This window comes from Engraulis encrasicolus, chromosome 16 (assembly GCF_034702125.1).
Source record: "Engraulis encrasicolus isolate BLACKSEA-1 chromosome 16, IST_EnEncr_1.0, whole genome shotgun sequence".
In the NCBI taxonomy this organism is placed as follows: domain Eukaryota; kingdom Metazoa; phylum Chordata; class Actinopteri; order Clupeiformes; family Engraulidae; genus Engraulis; species Engraulis encrasicolus.
In genome coordinates this window covers 38,882,924-38,900,423 of record NC_085872.1, presented here as the reverse complement: position 1 = coordinate 38,900,423, position 17,500 = coordinate 38,882,924, and the positions used below count along the sequence as shown (strand labels likewise).

Below are 17,500 nucleotides of genomic sequence, written 5' to 3'. Positions count from 1 at the left end.
CTCTCTCTCTCTCTCTCTCTCTCTCTCTCTCTCTCTCTCTCTCCCCTTCTCTGTCTGTAATTCATATGATTAACCTCCTGTGTCCCTGGGTGCCTCGTGAGTATCGTGTTCAGGCGAAAAGTTTGTGTGCATTAGCCTGATGCGTAAAACACTCCAAAAGAACAACACAATAAAAGCCACATTTCTTAATATGTTGAAAATGGTAATTGAAGATACATTTTTTTTCGATGCCACTAATGAACTGCAAAGTATTCTTTCCAGGAGTGAAAGTGAGAAGGCGAAAAGGGACTGGGCTGGGAGGCAGGTAGAGTTAAAGGGTGAGTGAGGGGGGAGTGGGACCAATGGGAGGAGAGAATGGCCTAATGATTTTAACATTAGCGTAATGTTTTGAGAAGGCCCACGCCGTGCCTAATCCACTGCTTGTCTGTCCAGACTGCGTTTGTTGCACTTCCTCGTGACGATATCTCATCGGCCAGTCCAAACACGCAAAGCCCAGTGCGGTTTCGGACACGCTAGTTCACATTAGCCCCAGAGAACCAATCAGTGGAAAGGACGGCCGACGTGGCCCGTGGCTAGTGCTGCGTTTTGTCCCTGTACGTATCACTTTCCGTGACCAGGGGACGGGGAAGTATAGAATGTGGAGTGACTTTTTCTTTCAGCATACAGGGAGGTTTTGTGTGTTTGTGTGTGCGTGTGCGCATGCGTGCGTGCGCGTGTGTGTGTGTGTGCGTGCGCGTGTGTGAAAAAATGCGTGTGTGGGTTGGTCCATGGTCCAGCTCTCTTTCTGATTCCTGCCAGATGAGTGCTAGCACAGGTCACCCCCACCACAGCAATGGCTGCATTGTGTGTCATCCCGCTGTACCCAATCTCGAAAATATTCCTGGAATGAATGCCGCTGACCAAGAAGTGACTGCAGTGCGATCCCCACTCCCTTTCACGTCTTGGGAAACTGCACGCAGACGAGAGGCTTTTTTGTTCTGGCTTTGCGCTGCGTGGTTGGCTAGCTGTGGGAATGGGATCAGCTCTGGGGGTGAAATATTGGGTATAGTAGCCAGGACAATGTCTGGGCAGCCAAGATGTAGAGGGAGAGAGAGAGAGAAAAAAACATATTTCGAAAGGCACATATTCTTTGGTTGGCTGTTCCTCATTGGTTTTGGCAGCCTAAACCATCATTTGACTGCATTTGTGGTCAGTGGAGTAAACAGAATGCCATGTACAGTAAGGCCAACCAATACAGGCCGTGAGGACGATCTGCCTCACTGTAAATTGTACGCAGACGGTCATGCATTTCTGCTCGGAAACAACACAAATCTGGCCTGGTCTAATGAAATTGCAGCCTTGTATCCACTGTTCAACTTTCTAGATGCAAGGCTGTGTGTGTGTGTGCATGCATTCGTGTGTGCCTGCATGCATGTGTGTGTGCGTGCATGTCCATGTATGCGCTTGTGTGTGCGTGCGTGTGTGCGTGCGTGTGTGCGTGCATCCGTGTGTGTATGTGTGTGTGTGTGTGTGTGTGTTTTCCCATGTGGTAGTGTGAGATGGTGAAATGGTGGTGCCTGGCCTTTACAGAGGTGTCCTGTGAGACACACTGTATTGTAGCGGTGGGCTGCACAGTATGCAGGGTCGGATTAATGCACAGGCTAGATATGGCTGCAGCCTAGGGGCCCCACCTGGTAGGGGGCCCCTGATTGGCCAAAAGTGAAAAAATTGCAGAATTGTGACAAGATGCAGTATGGAAAGAATTCATCTGTCATGTTGAGTGGAGTTGGTAGGTGTGTTATCCTTGATCCCTTGTTTGCAATTGTGACACTTTCTATGCAAATTTGTGGTGAAATTTGCCCTCTAGGGGGGCCCCACAGCAACCTTTAGCCTAGGGGCCCCAGGCAATCTTAATCCGGCCCTGACAGTATGACCAAAGCAGTAACTCTAACTCTAGCTCTCCTCTGGACACTCCCAAGCCTGCACTGATGATCTCCATCTCCGTCTCCATCTCCATTCCTCCCTCTCACGCTCTACTGACTCCCCTCCTGGTCCTCCTCTTCCTTTCCCACTCTCCCTTCTTCCTCTTGATCTCTTGCTCTCTCTTTCTCTCCCCTACCCCCTACCCCTATCTCTGTCTCTCTCTCCTTCTCTGTCAGAGTTTCAAAGCGAGAACCCAAATGCAGCACACAAACAACGGTATGGGAAAGGTTGGGGTTTTATTTAACTAAAAAGCAGATGTGACAGTCTCTCTTATGTCTCTCTCTCCCCAACCCTCTATCTCTCTCTCTCTCTGCCTCTCTCTCTTTCTCTCCCATGCCTCTCTCTCTCCTACCCCCTACCCCTACCCCTACCCCTATCTCTCTCTCTATGTCTCTCTCTCTCTCTCTCTCTCTCTCTCTCTCTCTCTCTCTCTCTCTCTCTCTCTCTCTCTCTCTCTCTCTCTCTCTCTCTCTCTCTCTCTCTGTCTCTGAGATGGCCTGTGATGCCAACATCAGCATGCCACCCTGGCAAATCCCATTCCTCCTTTTTTATGATGCTATGCGTGTTGTTTTAACGCGGGGCACTGAGATGCCCTCTGGGCAGAAAATGCTAAGGTGCGGCACTCAAGCTAGCCGTGACGAGCCCCCACCTCCTCTCTTTTGTATGGGGATGGATGCAGGGGCCCATGTAAAGCTCGGATGGGGGAATAATCGAACATGGCCTCGCAGGGAATGAGAATCTCAAATAGCTTTGGACCCCGTCGAGATAGGGCCGTGTCGTCTCTCAGGGAACTGATTCTTTTAGTTCAAGTTAGGTGAGTGTGTGCGAGTGTGTGTGTGTGTGTGTGTGTGTGTGTGTGTGTGTGTGTGTGTGTGTGCGTGTGTGTGTGTGTGTGTGTGTGTGTGTGTGTGTGTGTGTGTGTGTGTGTGTGTGTGTGTGTGTGTGTGTGTGTGTGTGCGTGTGCATGTGTGTGTGTGTGTCCATGCATGAAAATGTGTTTATGCACAGGTTGTTTATCTGAGTGTATGCCCTGTTACGTGTTTGCACTCAGCATGACTTGATTTAACACTTATTTGTAAAGCATAGTGAGATAGCCCATGCTTCCCTCATATCACTTTCCCTGCTGGCATACCCATGATACATTTCTACCATCCTTCATTGTCAAGCCCACTACTGAGTTGAGCCAGTTTCTCTAGCCCACTTTCTCACTGTATCAAGAGGTTTTTTTAAGTTGTCTTCATTTCTTCGTTAGAAAGTTCTTGAGATATTGGCCCTGCCGTGGACAACCGGTAGGGGACTCGCCTGCCATGCGACTGACCCGGCCTGGGTCCTTTGCCGACCCCTCCCCATCTCTCTCCCAATTTGCTTCCTGTCCACCTCTCACACTGTCCTATCAAATAAAGTCGAAAAAGACCCCCCCAAAAAAGATTTTTTTGAGATATTGGCAGTGCCGTGGTCTAACGCTAGGACACTGTGTTATTACGCTGGCAACCCGGGTTTGATTCCAGTCCGGGTCATTTGCCAATCCTTCCCCCGTCTCTCTCTCCCCACTCATTTTCTGTCTCTCCTCCACTGTCCTATCAAAAGTAAAGGCAAAAAAACGCCCTTAAAAAAAGAAAAAAAAGAAAGTTCTTGATATATTCCCATCTTTAAAAAAACAAAAACAACATAAAAACAAAGAGATGTGTGCGCACGTCCTTGTGGTGGGAGGTTGATGTCCTGATCGCTAGCGCTCCTGTGTCCATGTGCTGAGGCCAGGTGGGCAGGTGGCTGGAGCATGGGCTAGGCAAGCCTAATGTGTGCCGGTCCTGCCAGCTGCTGGTTGTAGGCTAGTGCTGAGCAAGGCGTAGCTGGCTCTTATCTTGTGAAACAGTGCGTTTCTGCCCTGGCGAGCCTAGCAGGAGGTCCCTCCAAGCCCCGCACTCATCCACCCACCCATCCCTCCCTCTGCAACCTCAGATGCAGCGCTGCGGGGAGGCCTCACCACGCCCCTCTCTCTCTCCCTCCCTCCCTCCCACTCGTCTCCTCTCCACCACTCCTCCGCAACTCCTCTCATCCCCTGTTCTTCTCCATCCTCTTCTCTCCCGCTTGCCACAGCAGCACGGCCGGGCTTTTACACACGCGTATATTTACACACACGCGTACTCACACACGTACTCACACACGTACTCACACATGTACTCACACACGTGCTCACACACACGCACACACACACTCACATGCACGCACATGCATGTGCACTCACACACCCACACACACATGCGTACATACACAGCCGCACATTATGTATGCATACACACACGCGCCCACATACACACATAAACACAACATGCACAAACACATTCACATACACACACACATGAATATTTATTTACACACATATAGACAGATGCATCCCCCACATGAACACAGATACATATACAGATGCATGAAACGCACTCAGAAGCAGACGCTCACAGACAAAAACACATACATAGATCGTTAGGTTCAATACACGTGCATGCACAATTTCAAAGATACCTTCCTGTCAAGAAACAGACTTGCTTACAGCCCTCAGAGTCAAACTCCTGTTTGTATGCAGTTGTCTTTTTTGAAGGTACACACACACACACACACACACACACACACACACACACACACACACACACACACACACACACACACACACACACACACACACACACACACACACACACACACACACACACACACACACACACATATAGATAAATATAGATGACATACAATCAAACATGATGATGCAACAATAAAAATGGACACACACATGCCCACGTAGACACACACACACACACACACACACACACACACACACACACACACACACACACACACACACACACACACACACACACACACACACACACACACACACACACACACACACACACACACACACACACACACACATATATAGATATATATAGATGACATACAATCAAACATGATGATGCAACAATAAAAATGGACACACACATGCCCACGTAGACACACACACACACACACACACACACACACACACACACACACACACACACACACACACACACACACACACACACACACACACACACACACACACACACACACACACACACACACACACACACACACACAAACACACGCGTAAAGAAACAACTATGTATCTCCAGGAGACTGTGTGTTGAATAGGAGCCAGGGCTTAGGGGAGAGCATATAACAGACAAAAAAACAGCATCTGTCAGCAAGCTGTCATGACATTAAAATCCCCCATCAGGGAAACCTAAGAATAATAATCAATCCTCTCCAGAAGCCTGGCCTCCACTGTGCCATCAGAGCACACATCTAACGGCCGTGCTGAGGTGGACAATACTACCAGGGGCCAGATGCAGCTCCTGCGATGTGGCACAGGAGGTATGATTATTGCACGTTAGGGTGTGTGTGCGTGCATGTGCGTCCGTGCAAGTGTGCGCGCATGTATGTGTGAGTGTGTGTGTGTGTGTGTGTGTGTGTGTGTGTGTGTGTGTGTGTGTGTGTGTGTGTGTGTGTGTGTGTGTGTGTGTGTGTGTGTGTGTGTGTGTCTATGTGTGTGTGTGTGTGTTTGTTTGTGTGTGTGTGTGTGTGTGTGTGTGTGTGTGTGTGTGTGTGTGTGTGTGTGTGTGTGTGTGTGTGTGTGTGTGTGTGTGTGTGTGTGTGTGTGTGTGTGTGTGTGTGTGTTTGTGTGTGTGTGTGTGTGCATACGCATTTGGGGCGACGTGTGTGTCAGTGTTTGTGTATGTGTTTGGGGAGCGGTGTGTGTATGTGTGTGTGTGTGTGTGTCTGTGTCTCTGTGTCTCTGTGTCTGTGTGTGCACCCATATGTGTGTGTTTTTGTGACAAAAAATAAAGAACATGTCCTTTTGCTAACCCCTTGTAAATGTTGCACGAGGACAAGCAGTTTTAAAGGACAGGAAGGATCAGAAAAGGATAAAAGAGTGTGTACATGGTGGGTGTATCTAGCCTATGTGTTTTCTTTTATGCCTGTGAGTGTGTTTGAGTGTATGTGTGTGTGTCCATGCAGGCGTGTGTTGTCACTATGGCTGTTAGTCTTCCACATTCCGTCTCGATGGGTGTAGTCTCATTAGTGGGCGCTCAGCGTTCCATGGCCAACGCTTTCACAATAACTGTAACAGGCCGAACCCCTCGCTCACTTACTCACTCAACATGACTGCTGCTGGGACAATGACACCCAGCGCGCACACACATGTGCACGCACACACGCACACATACTGACAAATGTGCACGAACACACACGCACACACACAAACACACACAAGTGTACGCACACACACACACAGAGACACACACACACACACACACACACACACACACACACACACACACACACACACACACACACACACACACACACACACACACACAAATGTACGCACACCCACGCACACACACACACACCCACAGGCACACGCACACACCCACACACACACACATACACACACACGCACACACACACACGCACACACGCACACACGCACACACACAGTCCTTTTCTCCCCAGTGCCTCATCACAGCTGCTGTGTGGTGTGAAGTGTCTGGTCAGAGTTTAATGTGAGACCTGCTCCTGTTTGTGTCTGGTTCCCTGCAGGATACACACCCCATCCCAGAGAGTGAGCGCTGGGCACTGCTACACGAGTCAAGCTTGTTCGCTGCTCCACAAAACTCCACATCCATGGATTAGTGTGGCCCGCGAAAGGAGAGAGCGTCATTGGCCCGATGGTATCGTCGCCCCATCGAACTTCCTGTGTCTCAGGTGAGTTAGTGAGAAGAGAGTCACCCCGAGATGTTAACTCATCCCACCTCAAATATTCAGTCGCTTTTTAAGCTGTTTCAAAACTTGTTTTAGATGAAGGAGGTGGATCTGATTAAAAAAAAAACTACTCTGGAGTAATTTGAATGAAGAAAAGATAAAGGAATAAGCATAATGCTGACTGCGTATAAACAAACAGCAGTGAGTGTATTTGCTGATAGAGATCTGTTAATATTTATTAAAAAATCACTCTGCGCAAGTGACAGGTATTTATCTCAAAGGCTCAGGGGATTGAATTTTTCCAACTGTCTGTTATGCCCTGCCAAAAACACCTTCAGTGACATGTATTTTAATGCATGTGGATGAGTGCACGTTCACATATCTTATTTTAAAAGTATGTGATTATATGAAAAAAGGTCTTTATTTTGAGATGGTGCGTTGGTAAGCCCAACCCCTTCCAACGTTGAGATCTAAGACATACAATACTGTAGGCCCAATCAGGTGGGGATCCCACTCCTCATAGCCAATGAGGTGCGAGCGTGCTGCCTGGTGCGCGGTGTGAAAGAGACAGTCCTCATTCCTATGACATTAAAATTCACCCCAGCGTCTGGTGCTTTGTGCACTCACTCTGCCAAAGACAAGCAAGAGGTAGGAGGCGGGGAAAAAGGCCAGAGAAAAGAGAAGGCGAAGGGGGGAGAAATGGAAAAAAAAAGTTTTTTGCATGTCTTTCGCTCAACTCTGCGGGTGGCGATGAAGCAATGCTGTCCCACATTCTGCCAAGGCAACATCCACCGCCCCCCCACCTCAGCTGCCTCTGCCACCACAACCAGAAGCAGCAGCAACTCAACTCACAGCCTTCTCAGACTGCCGCCATGTTGTCTTGTTGTCGTCATTTCCTTGCCGCTCGCAGCATCATGGAAACCCAAAATGGAGGCAGACAGTCGAAAATCGAATGACATTTACGACTTCTGCCATTAACATTAATATCCCTTATCGGTCTTTTTTTTTTTTCGTTTCGTCTCTCCGCAAATCTATTTGCCATTGTCCCCCTTAAGTCAACCCTGAGCGTAATTGTCTGGCCACGGACTAAAAAAAAGACCGTATCTGCTGCAATCTCTGACTCAACCGGAGTGACCCCGAGTGGCCCTCTCTTTAGAAGTAGCCCTTAAAAAATAAATGACATGTTTTAAAAGCGATCCGAAACCCTTAGCCCCCCAGACACCCCGAGTTTTAAAAAAAATGGGGAAATAGAAAGACTGGAAGAAAGGAACCATTTCGGGGTGTATGGGGGGTGACAGTGGGGTGGTGAGCTGTGTATTGCGTTTTCACAGGGAACAAATGCCGAGAGTTTTGAGTATGAGGAGATATTATTGAACAGAATTGCATGGATTTCATGCAGATAATGCTGGCTGATGAAAGCGCTGTTTTGAAGTGAGTGGCGAAGAAAGCGCGGGCCCATGCTGGAGAGAGCGGAGCTGCGCTCTGTGATAACTTCATCGCAGCAAGGGGCCAGGAGCACTGGCCCCAGCCCGCTGGAGGGATTAAGTCGGCCCTGAACCCCCACACCCTTCTCCCCTCTCCTCCCCTCACTCCCTCTCCTCAAACACTTGCACACACACACACACACACACACACACACACACACACACACACACTCGCGCGTGCACACACACACACACACACACACACACACACACACACACACACACACACACGCACACACACACACACACACATACATGCACACACACACACACAAACACACATGCGCACACACACACACATACATGCACACACACACACACATACACACACCTACACAAACACACACACATATGCACATACACGCGCACACACTCATATGCGTGCGCGCGCGCACACACACACACACACACACACACACACACACACACACACACACACACACACACACACACACACACACACACACACACACACACACACACACAACACACCACACACACACACACACACACACACACACAAATTCACACACACACACACACACACACACACACACACACACACACACAAACACACACACAAATTCACACACACACACCTCCCCACACCGTCCTCCCCACAGGACCACCCGCCGGGCTGGCTAGTCTTGGACTCTGCCTAGTGTTTCTGATCAGTTATGGTATTGTCTGCCCTTCGCTCCCTCTTACACACTTTGCTACACGCACCTACGCTGGCTTTCTTTCGCGATCTCACAGGCTCACGTCTGCAAGCGCTCTCCAACTCCCTCCACCGCCACCACCATCCGTCACACTCCTGAGCTTGTCAAGCCTGAGAAAAGGGACGGTGGCCTCCCATTTTCTGCCTGGGGATTAAGCAGTGACCATCTCTTTCACTCCTGCTCCCCCCATCCCCACCACACCAGTGGTCTATACACAGAGACGGACAAACACACACATATACATAGACACTCACTCTCACATACACCTAAACACATAAACACATGTACACACACACACACACGCACGCACGCACACACACACACGCACACACACACACACCACATACCTTACACCAACAAACATACATTTATGTCTGGGATCACCTTGCGAGAATCTTACGGCAATGAGCAAAGAAAAATGTGAACCATGTTACAAATAGGGCCTATTTTAAGAATTATATTTCGAAATGTATCACCTCAGACATGAATATTGATTTTATTTTTTCATTCTCCATAAGGTGTGCCATACCTGCCTTGTTTTGCCCGCGCTCATGAGGAACAGATATCTGTAGTACATACCGCTCACGGAGAACAAACATCATTGCTCTTCATACCGAGTGCTTGTCTTCATTTCCACCCCGTTGTGATCATCCTATTTATATTGTAATATTCTCGCGTGATAGGTTGTGTGATTTCCAGTGTGGGGGCTTATGAAGTGCACCTATGTCATGTACTCTACTGTACATAATACACACTGTAGAATATGTGTATTGTGTTGAAGTGGGTGTGTGCGTGTGCGTGTGCGTGTGCGTGTGCGTGTGTATGTGTGTGTGTGTGTGTGTGTGCGTATGCGTGTGCGTGTGTGTGTGTGTGTGTGTGTGTGTGTGTGTGTGTGTGTGTGTGTGTGTGTGTGTGTGTGTGTGTGTGTGTGTGTATTGTGCGTGTGTGTGTGTGTGTGTGTGTGTGTGTGTGTGTGTGTGTGTGTGTATTGTGTCGAAGTATGTGTTTATGTGTGTTGTTGCTGGGGGATGGTTGAGGGTTGGTGGTTGGGGATCAGGCGTATGAGACAGAGGGCTTGTTATACACGAGTGAAGCAGCAGAAGATGTTGCTGCCTGCCTGCCATTCTCCCCTGTGCCCCAACCTCACAGCTTTCAACAGTGATGAATGCAAGGGCAGGATAGGAGACCAGAAGAAACACCTGGGTGTGTGTGTGTGTGTGTGCGTGTGTGTGTGTGCGTGTGTGTGTGTGTGTGTGGGTACGTGTGTGTGTGTGTGTGTGTGTTTGTGTGCGTGCGTGCGTGGTGCGTGCGTGCGTGCGTGTGCGTACGTGTATGTGTGTGTGCGTGTGCGTGTGCGTACGTGTGTGTATGTGTGCGCCTACATGCGTACGTGTGTGCATGCGTTCATATCTCTCTCTGTATCTCTGTGTTTGTGTGTCTCGATGTGTCTGCTTACTTGTGCATGTGTGCATATCAGATTGTGTGCAAAGTGATATTTCATAGTCAATCCCATTTCAAATATAATTTCAATGTAATCAATACTTACTGACTTCTAGATGTAATCATATTTTTCCACATAACCTTTTTATTAGAATGAAATGTTTCCATACAGTAGGCTACACTGAAAGTAATGAATGAGGAGTAATGACTGAAAGGCTATTGACTTGCTGTTATATACCCATTCAGTGTTTCATATATTTAACATTTTCCCGATTTTATTTGTAAATGACGTTTGCGAAAGGGTTTTTAATATAATATTTGGACGTCATTCCAACCAGGCTCTGAGTAAGCAATGTTTGTCTTTGAAACCACACAGTGAAGACACTAAAATGTCTCCTTCTGCAAAAATGTTTGGTTTGTATCTGAGATATTTGTGTATATGCTCAGTGTACATTTGCTTTTTGGGGAGTTGGAGAGTTGGAGAGTTAGAGAGAGAGAGAGACAGAGACAGAGACAGAGACAGAGAGACTGTGTGTGTGTGTGTGTGTGTGTGTGTGTGTGTGTGTGTGTGTGTGTGTGTGTGTGTGTGTGTGTGTGTGTGTGTGTGTGTGTGTGTGTGTGTGTGTGTGTGTGTGTGTGTGTGTGTGTGTGTGTGTATGCGTGCGCACGTGCGTGTGTGTGTTTGTGTCTGTATGTGACAGACATGTGCTGTATGTGCAAATGTGAGTGTGTGTGCGTGTGTGTGCGTGTGCGTGTGCGTGTGCGTGTGTGTGTGTGTGTGTGTGTGTGTGTGTGTGTGTGTGTGTGTGTGTGTGTGTTCTGTGGTGGGTTTTCCATGTCATCCACAGCTCCAGCAGCGAAATATTGTTTACACTTGAAGTAATCTCCCCGTGCGTCATGACAGCAGCATTTCTGCTGCGCTGTCACCACAGAGCCTCCCGGCCCGGCCTCAGCCGCCCCAGCCCAGCCGCACCCCCCAAAAATATATTCAGACAACACAGTGCAGAGGAGGCCACGTTTGCCGCGGCCCACTTCCACAAGGATCCTCTCCCGGCGATGCGGTGACTAGCGATGTGGTCGAGCCGCAGCCCCAGTGCCCATGCCAGCCCAGCAATAACCATATTCCAGGAAAGAGCTCCACATGTTCAATTATGTAATTACATCATCGCAGATTTAGACAGATGTCCAATAATACGCTCGAAATGCAATCAGCTCCGACTCATTCCTCACGTAATGCATTCACAGAAGATGAATGCTCTCCGCATGGAAACGCATTGTGTATGTCACGAGAGCCGAGAGCCAGACTGTGACTGGGCTCTTGATCATGTGCCCTAGTTATTAGCCCCTGGTGATATAAATGGGCAGCTGGCCCACGACGTGTCATTCAGGCATGGCTTGCTTAACAGCTAACTTCGCCACCAAGTTTTTATTTATTTTTATTTTTTAATTAACTTATTGTACTATTTATTTTGTTTTTGACAGGCAATTGATATCCCTGAGGCAGTTGGTCAGTTTCCCAAAATATGCTCACTTGCAAAGAAAGATTTTTGTCTATGTAACTATAAGGTGGTGTTTAAAGAAGAGGGCTTTCAGAGATTAAGGATAATTACTTGAAAAGGACATGTTTTACCACATGCTGTCTTTACACTTTAACACCCCTATTTATACACCATTTCTGTGTACTCTATGATTGTATGATGAAGGTCGGAAAGTCCACCTGCTGTTCCAAATAGCTCCTCTAGGCTATGCACTTCACAGGATTGTGGTCTGTCATCTACTCACTGAAAATACAGTGAAAAAGCAAAGTTTGCACAGCAAGACCTCACCAACTATATCACAGAGGAAATGTGAGCTAATGTGCTAGCAACCCCTTTATTAGAGTCAGCTGGGCAGCTGTTGAAATTTCTAAGGTTTTTCCGGGTTTTTCAGTAGTTTCCTTGTTTTTCTTTACTGCTGCTTCAAAGCAGACACTGTGTGTGCGTGTGTGTTGTTGGAAAAAATCATTGTTTACATGGGTGCAAAGTTGTTGACAGATTCCTAGAACACTTGGCTATTGCTGGTGCACTCAGGATGTCTTGGTCTGTGGCGCCAATGCTTCCCTGGCATAACTTCAGTCACACACACACACACACACACAGTGTCTGTCAGGACGAAGCAGTAGGAAGAAGACAGATTTTATGCAGTCTTTCGTTTCCTTTAAACATTTTGTTTTGTTTGCAACCTGATCCCCTGCCAGTGATGATATTATCAATGGTATTAATACTCCAAGCAAAGCACAAAGTGGGATTGCCTTTTTTGTGCATTATTACCGTTGGAGCGGTGTAGATTTTCCCAGTCTTGGGTGTGTTATTGTGGAAAGGACAGTGTTTTAGCTGCTTTGTTGATTTGCTGTTTTCATATTTTTTGAATAGCTTATGCTGTAGTATCATATATGAATATGTTAAGACCTTTCTGTGGACCTTTCTTTAATTATTAACCATATAGCATGTGTGTGTGTGTTGGCTTATCCATCAGGTCTTTCATTATTTATCACATAGCCGAAGCAGAATATTATTTTATCGTGTTTATGTTCCATTAATGTTAATGTAAATTTAATGTTAAGATTGTGACCTGTTTGATATAATGTTTTAAATATACACATCCGTATAGACTATGCAGGTCAATTATTTAGAGCAAATAAAGTAGATGGAAATTGTGTTCTTTTCTCAATCATAACTTGAAAAAAAGGTCATTTCTCATGTGGTTGTTCACCCTTTTTAATCTAACTGATGACCGATAAGACACAGCAAAAGAATAGCAATTATTAATATGTATGTTTATAGGACAATATGGCTTGTGTGTGTGTGTGTGTGTCCGTGTGTGACGGGTGAATACTATTCCAGGCCAAGCCTGAAGTGGACTGTCAGATCATTCCATGTGCACGCCCTCTTCGCCTTTCAGGATTTCACATCTTCTGTCCCCGCAGTGGTCCCCAAAGCGCTTGAATATTGTCACAGTGGTTGGCAGGGCCATGGAAATGTGGATGGGCTGTCTGAGAGGTGACCTTTCTAATCGAGGCTCCCAGGACCGGGTGGCACAATGCAGCCACCTCGGCCGAGGACCTGCCATAACTCCGCGCATCACAGCACCAACTGCCCATCTCCATCTCCATCCCCATCCCCATCCCCATCCCCCTGCTCTATCTCTCCTCAAGTCAGACATTATTTTCACTGGTGCCATGACACATGACTGGTGCATGAAGCCATTGGCACAGCTAGGAAATCTTAGTTTTTTATTTTTAAATTTAAGAAAGAGAAGTCATAATTTTCTCACACCTCTCGCTTCAGAGCCACCCCACCCCATTGCAGGAATCCACAAGCCTTGTGCGCTAATCATGCTATCAGTGCTTGTCATAACTGCTCGTCCTGGTGAGAGTGATGACTCCTTTTGCCCACACAGGCAGCAGTCAGCCAGCAAGCCACTAAGGCCTATTTCTGCATGACTCATCGACCGCGCGGCGCTGCCCAGACCCTACACGCTGTACATTCTGTTGTTTCTGGCACGGCCGCGCAGGTGTTGCTGAAAAGTATTTTCTCCATGTTTTGTAGGTGTTGAAACATGACGGAGCATGCAAAAAAAAAAGAAAGTTCCAAAATTTGTCCTTGCTGCAACATAAATGAAGCTTGATGGATGCTGTTGAAATGTGTAACAGCAGTTTGCAGTGGGAGGTGTGTGGTGTGCCCTAGAAATCGAACTTGGCGTCGACTGTGTTTGTGCGACAACACCGCGGCCGTACACCAGGCTCTCACCAAGGCTCTCCAGGCTACATGACGAGGTCATGACGGGCCAGTGTACCTGAGAGAACTGAACTTGCACTCTCCTCTCACCGGCTGATTCTCATTCTCCCCAACGCCACCCCCCCCCATCCAACCCGAAAATCGCCCTGTAAGCAGTGCGTCCCCAGACACCCGGCCGTATGTGAGCCTTTCACAATGAAATGCAGTCCTCAGCGGCATAAGTGCTGGCGGTTTACACAATTTTGTTTGCAAGATGCATTTTATTTTGCATTTAGTCAGACGTTGAACGATGATGCACATGCACCATCTGGACACCTGATTACCCTTCACATTTTTTTTCATCGTATTTTTATTTAGTGAAGCAGGATTTCCATGTGTTGTATACAGTACATAGTGACAGACCAATAAGGCTGTAAGAAAAACTTCTGACAACAACTAAAACAGCAACATGATAATAATAATAATAATAATAATAATAATAATAATAATAATAATAATAATAATAATAATAATAATAATGATAATAATACAATCATCATCATAATCATCATCATAATCATTATCATACTACACATTAACTATTAAATTGTAATGATGATTTCAACCTTTGACTAATGTTTTATTTGTTTATTTGTCTTTCTTTCTTTATTTATTCTTTTTTTCACATGAACCTATGGAAAATAATATGGCCTACCACCTTTTCACAACTTGGCTGCAGTGCATGCCTTGTGTGTAAGCTGACCGTATGTGACAAGTGAAAGCAGTTAACATGCGTGAAGTCTGGCATGCCGGGCTCCTTGACAGAATGGTTGAATCATGGACTTGAGTGGAAATCAATAGCATGTTGAGGGGGCTCCGAGTGAGAACTGTAATGCAGACTTCGCCCATGTTTCTTGAGAGATGACCAACCTCTGCTCATGCATTAGATCTCACTTTTCACTAAATGACATCCAAGTGCTGTCAGGGGTCAGCCGTTGCCTTGGGGCTCCCCCAACACCCGCATGCACGCCCGCATGCCCGCACGCCCGCACGCCCGCACGCAAGCAGGCACACACACACACGCACACACACACACACACACACACACACACACACACACACACACACACACACACACACACACACACACACACACACACACACACACACACACACACACACACACACACACACACACACACACACACACACACACACACCACACATTTTGTGCGGCCATGAAAACAGCCCAAAGGCCCTGGAGCCAAGTCTTAGTGAGGGGGCTAATAGACTAGCCATTAGTAAGGAAATATGTTTGACGTTATGAATGTTGCCTGTCTGAGGGAGGCCTTATTCCTGCAGCTACAGACAGCGCGGGCCACTGGGGCAACCCTTGAATGGCAGCTGCTCAGTGGGGGAATGACATCACCCAAGCCGTGTGCAGTACCTGTGTCTTATTACACAGCTCAGGCCAGAAGTCTCCTCCAGTCATCTATAATCGCATATGGCCATTTTTCGAGACAACCCATTTTTTCCCTACAGTACGTTCAGATCATAGGGGATCATTGTAGATGTCTTGCCTGACACTGTGTGTGTGTGTGTGTGTCACTTGTCTGGTACAAGCATGCTACACACAGACATACACACAGGTGCGCACTCATAGCCTATATACTAAAACACACACTCTCTCTGTCTCTCTCTCTCACTCACTCTCTCTCTCTCTCTCTCTCTCTCTCTCTCTCTCTCTCTCTCTCTCTCTCTCTCTCTCTCTCTATCTATCTCTCTCTCTCTCTCTCTCTCTCAGAGCGAGATGTACAATATTGTGTGTTCATAAAACATAAAAGTGAAGGTAAGAATAAGGCGTAGCTCCTAATGCTTTAGCAGTCTGCTTGAATTCAGGCCAGTGTCCCGGTGGTCCCAAGTGAGTACAGAGCTTTTAGGCTGTAACACCTGCCTGCAGCACACATGGCAATCATTAAAGCAGCCAGTGGAGAAAGAAATGGAACCAAGAAGTATATCGCTTTCTGTGAAGTTTTTTAAGACCTGTACTTTCTGTAAAATCGGTGCAGTACATGGGCTAAAACACTGACATGTAGAGGTCCACTACTTGTCAAAATAATATGGTGTGTGAAATGTTTTGCTTTATTTCAATAGAAATAGAAATTCAATGTATTAACTTAGGAATTTTTCTTGTTTCTTCTTTGGGATTCCTGTCAGCTGCATGTGTCTTATGTGCATGTGCATAAGCATACGTCTTCAAGTTCAATGCCCGAGTTGGTTTCCCACGGTCTGTTTTTGTTTTACTTTCTGACGCTCCTGAGAGAGTGTAATAGCTCTTCTGCTGTAATTTGGGGGGTAATTTGCCATTCGGGATATCTCCATGTCCAATCTTCCAAAGTCCCCGGTCGGCCAGTCAGGTGGAGTGCTGCCCTTATTTTGAAGCTCTGAGGTGGTGGTGGTGGTGGTGGTGTGTGTGGGCGACTATGTGATGAGTGTACCTTTGGAAAGAGACACTTCCTGTTTTGGTTTCCTGTGTTTAGTCTAAAGAACGGGGTGGAGGATTTCTTTCTCTCTTTTTTTAAGGAAGGGGGGTTGAATGTGTGTGTGTGTGTGTGTGTGTGTGTGTGTGTGTGTGTGTGTGTGTGTGTGTGTGTGTGTGTGTGTGTGTGTGTGTGTGTGTGTGTGTGTGTGTGTGTGTGTGTGTGTGTGTGTGTGTGTGTGTGTGTGTGTGTGTTGGGGTGGGGGGTGTTACGGCATCAGACACTTTTAGGAGTCTTTCATTTCCTGTGTCCTGTAATGTGGCAGTGCCGGAGCAACAGGAAAGCCCACTGTTTGTTTTTGAAAGGACTTGATGGTAATGAGAGGTGTGTGTGATGGCCTCTGTGTGTATGTGCGTGCGTGCGTGCGTGCGTGCGTGCGTGCGTGCGTGCGTGCGTGTGTGCGTGCATGCATGCGTGCGTGTGCATGTGTGCGTATGTGACATAGAGAGAGAGAGAGAGAGAGAGAGAGAGAGAGAGAGAGAGAGAGAAAGAAAGACAAAGAAAGAAAGAGAGAGTGTGTGTCAGTGTATGACACATGTCTGTATTGAAAATATTTAATTTCAAATTGACCTAATAATTTGTGTGCATCAGCTGAGGTGTGAAATGAATCTCTTATTTACAACTCTTTCCCTAATCCGCAATCACAGTGTCTTTGTATCTGTGCAAACAAAATATTTGTTAGAGATAGAAAGAGAGATAGGGAGCTCTGTGTGGGTGTATATAAGTTACCAAACTGTCAGGCCAGTATAAAGTGTGTCAACCGTAAAGCATGACACACAGAAAAGGAATGCTATTGA

General features: G+C 47.0%; 1 protein-coding gene across 1 annotated transcript in view; it reads left to right on the top strand.

Annotated features, from left to right (window-relative positions):
• tenm3 (teneurin transmembrane protein 3) overlaps positions 1-17,500 on the top strand; it is a 499,671-nt gene that overhangs the window by 72,818 nt on the left and 409,353 nt on the right. Inside the window, exon 3 of the mRNA XM_063219576.1 lies at positions 6,604-6,768. The gene's annotated coding sequence lies outside the window, so the exon portion shown is untranslated. The remainder of the gene's footprint in view (positions 1-6,603; positions 6,769-17,500) is intronic.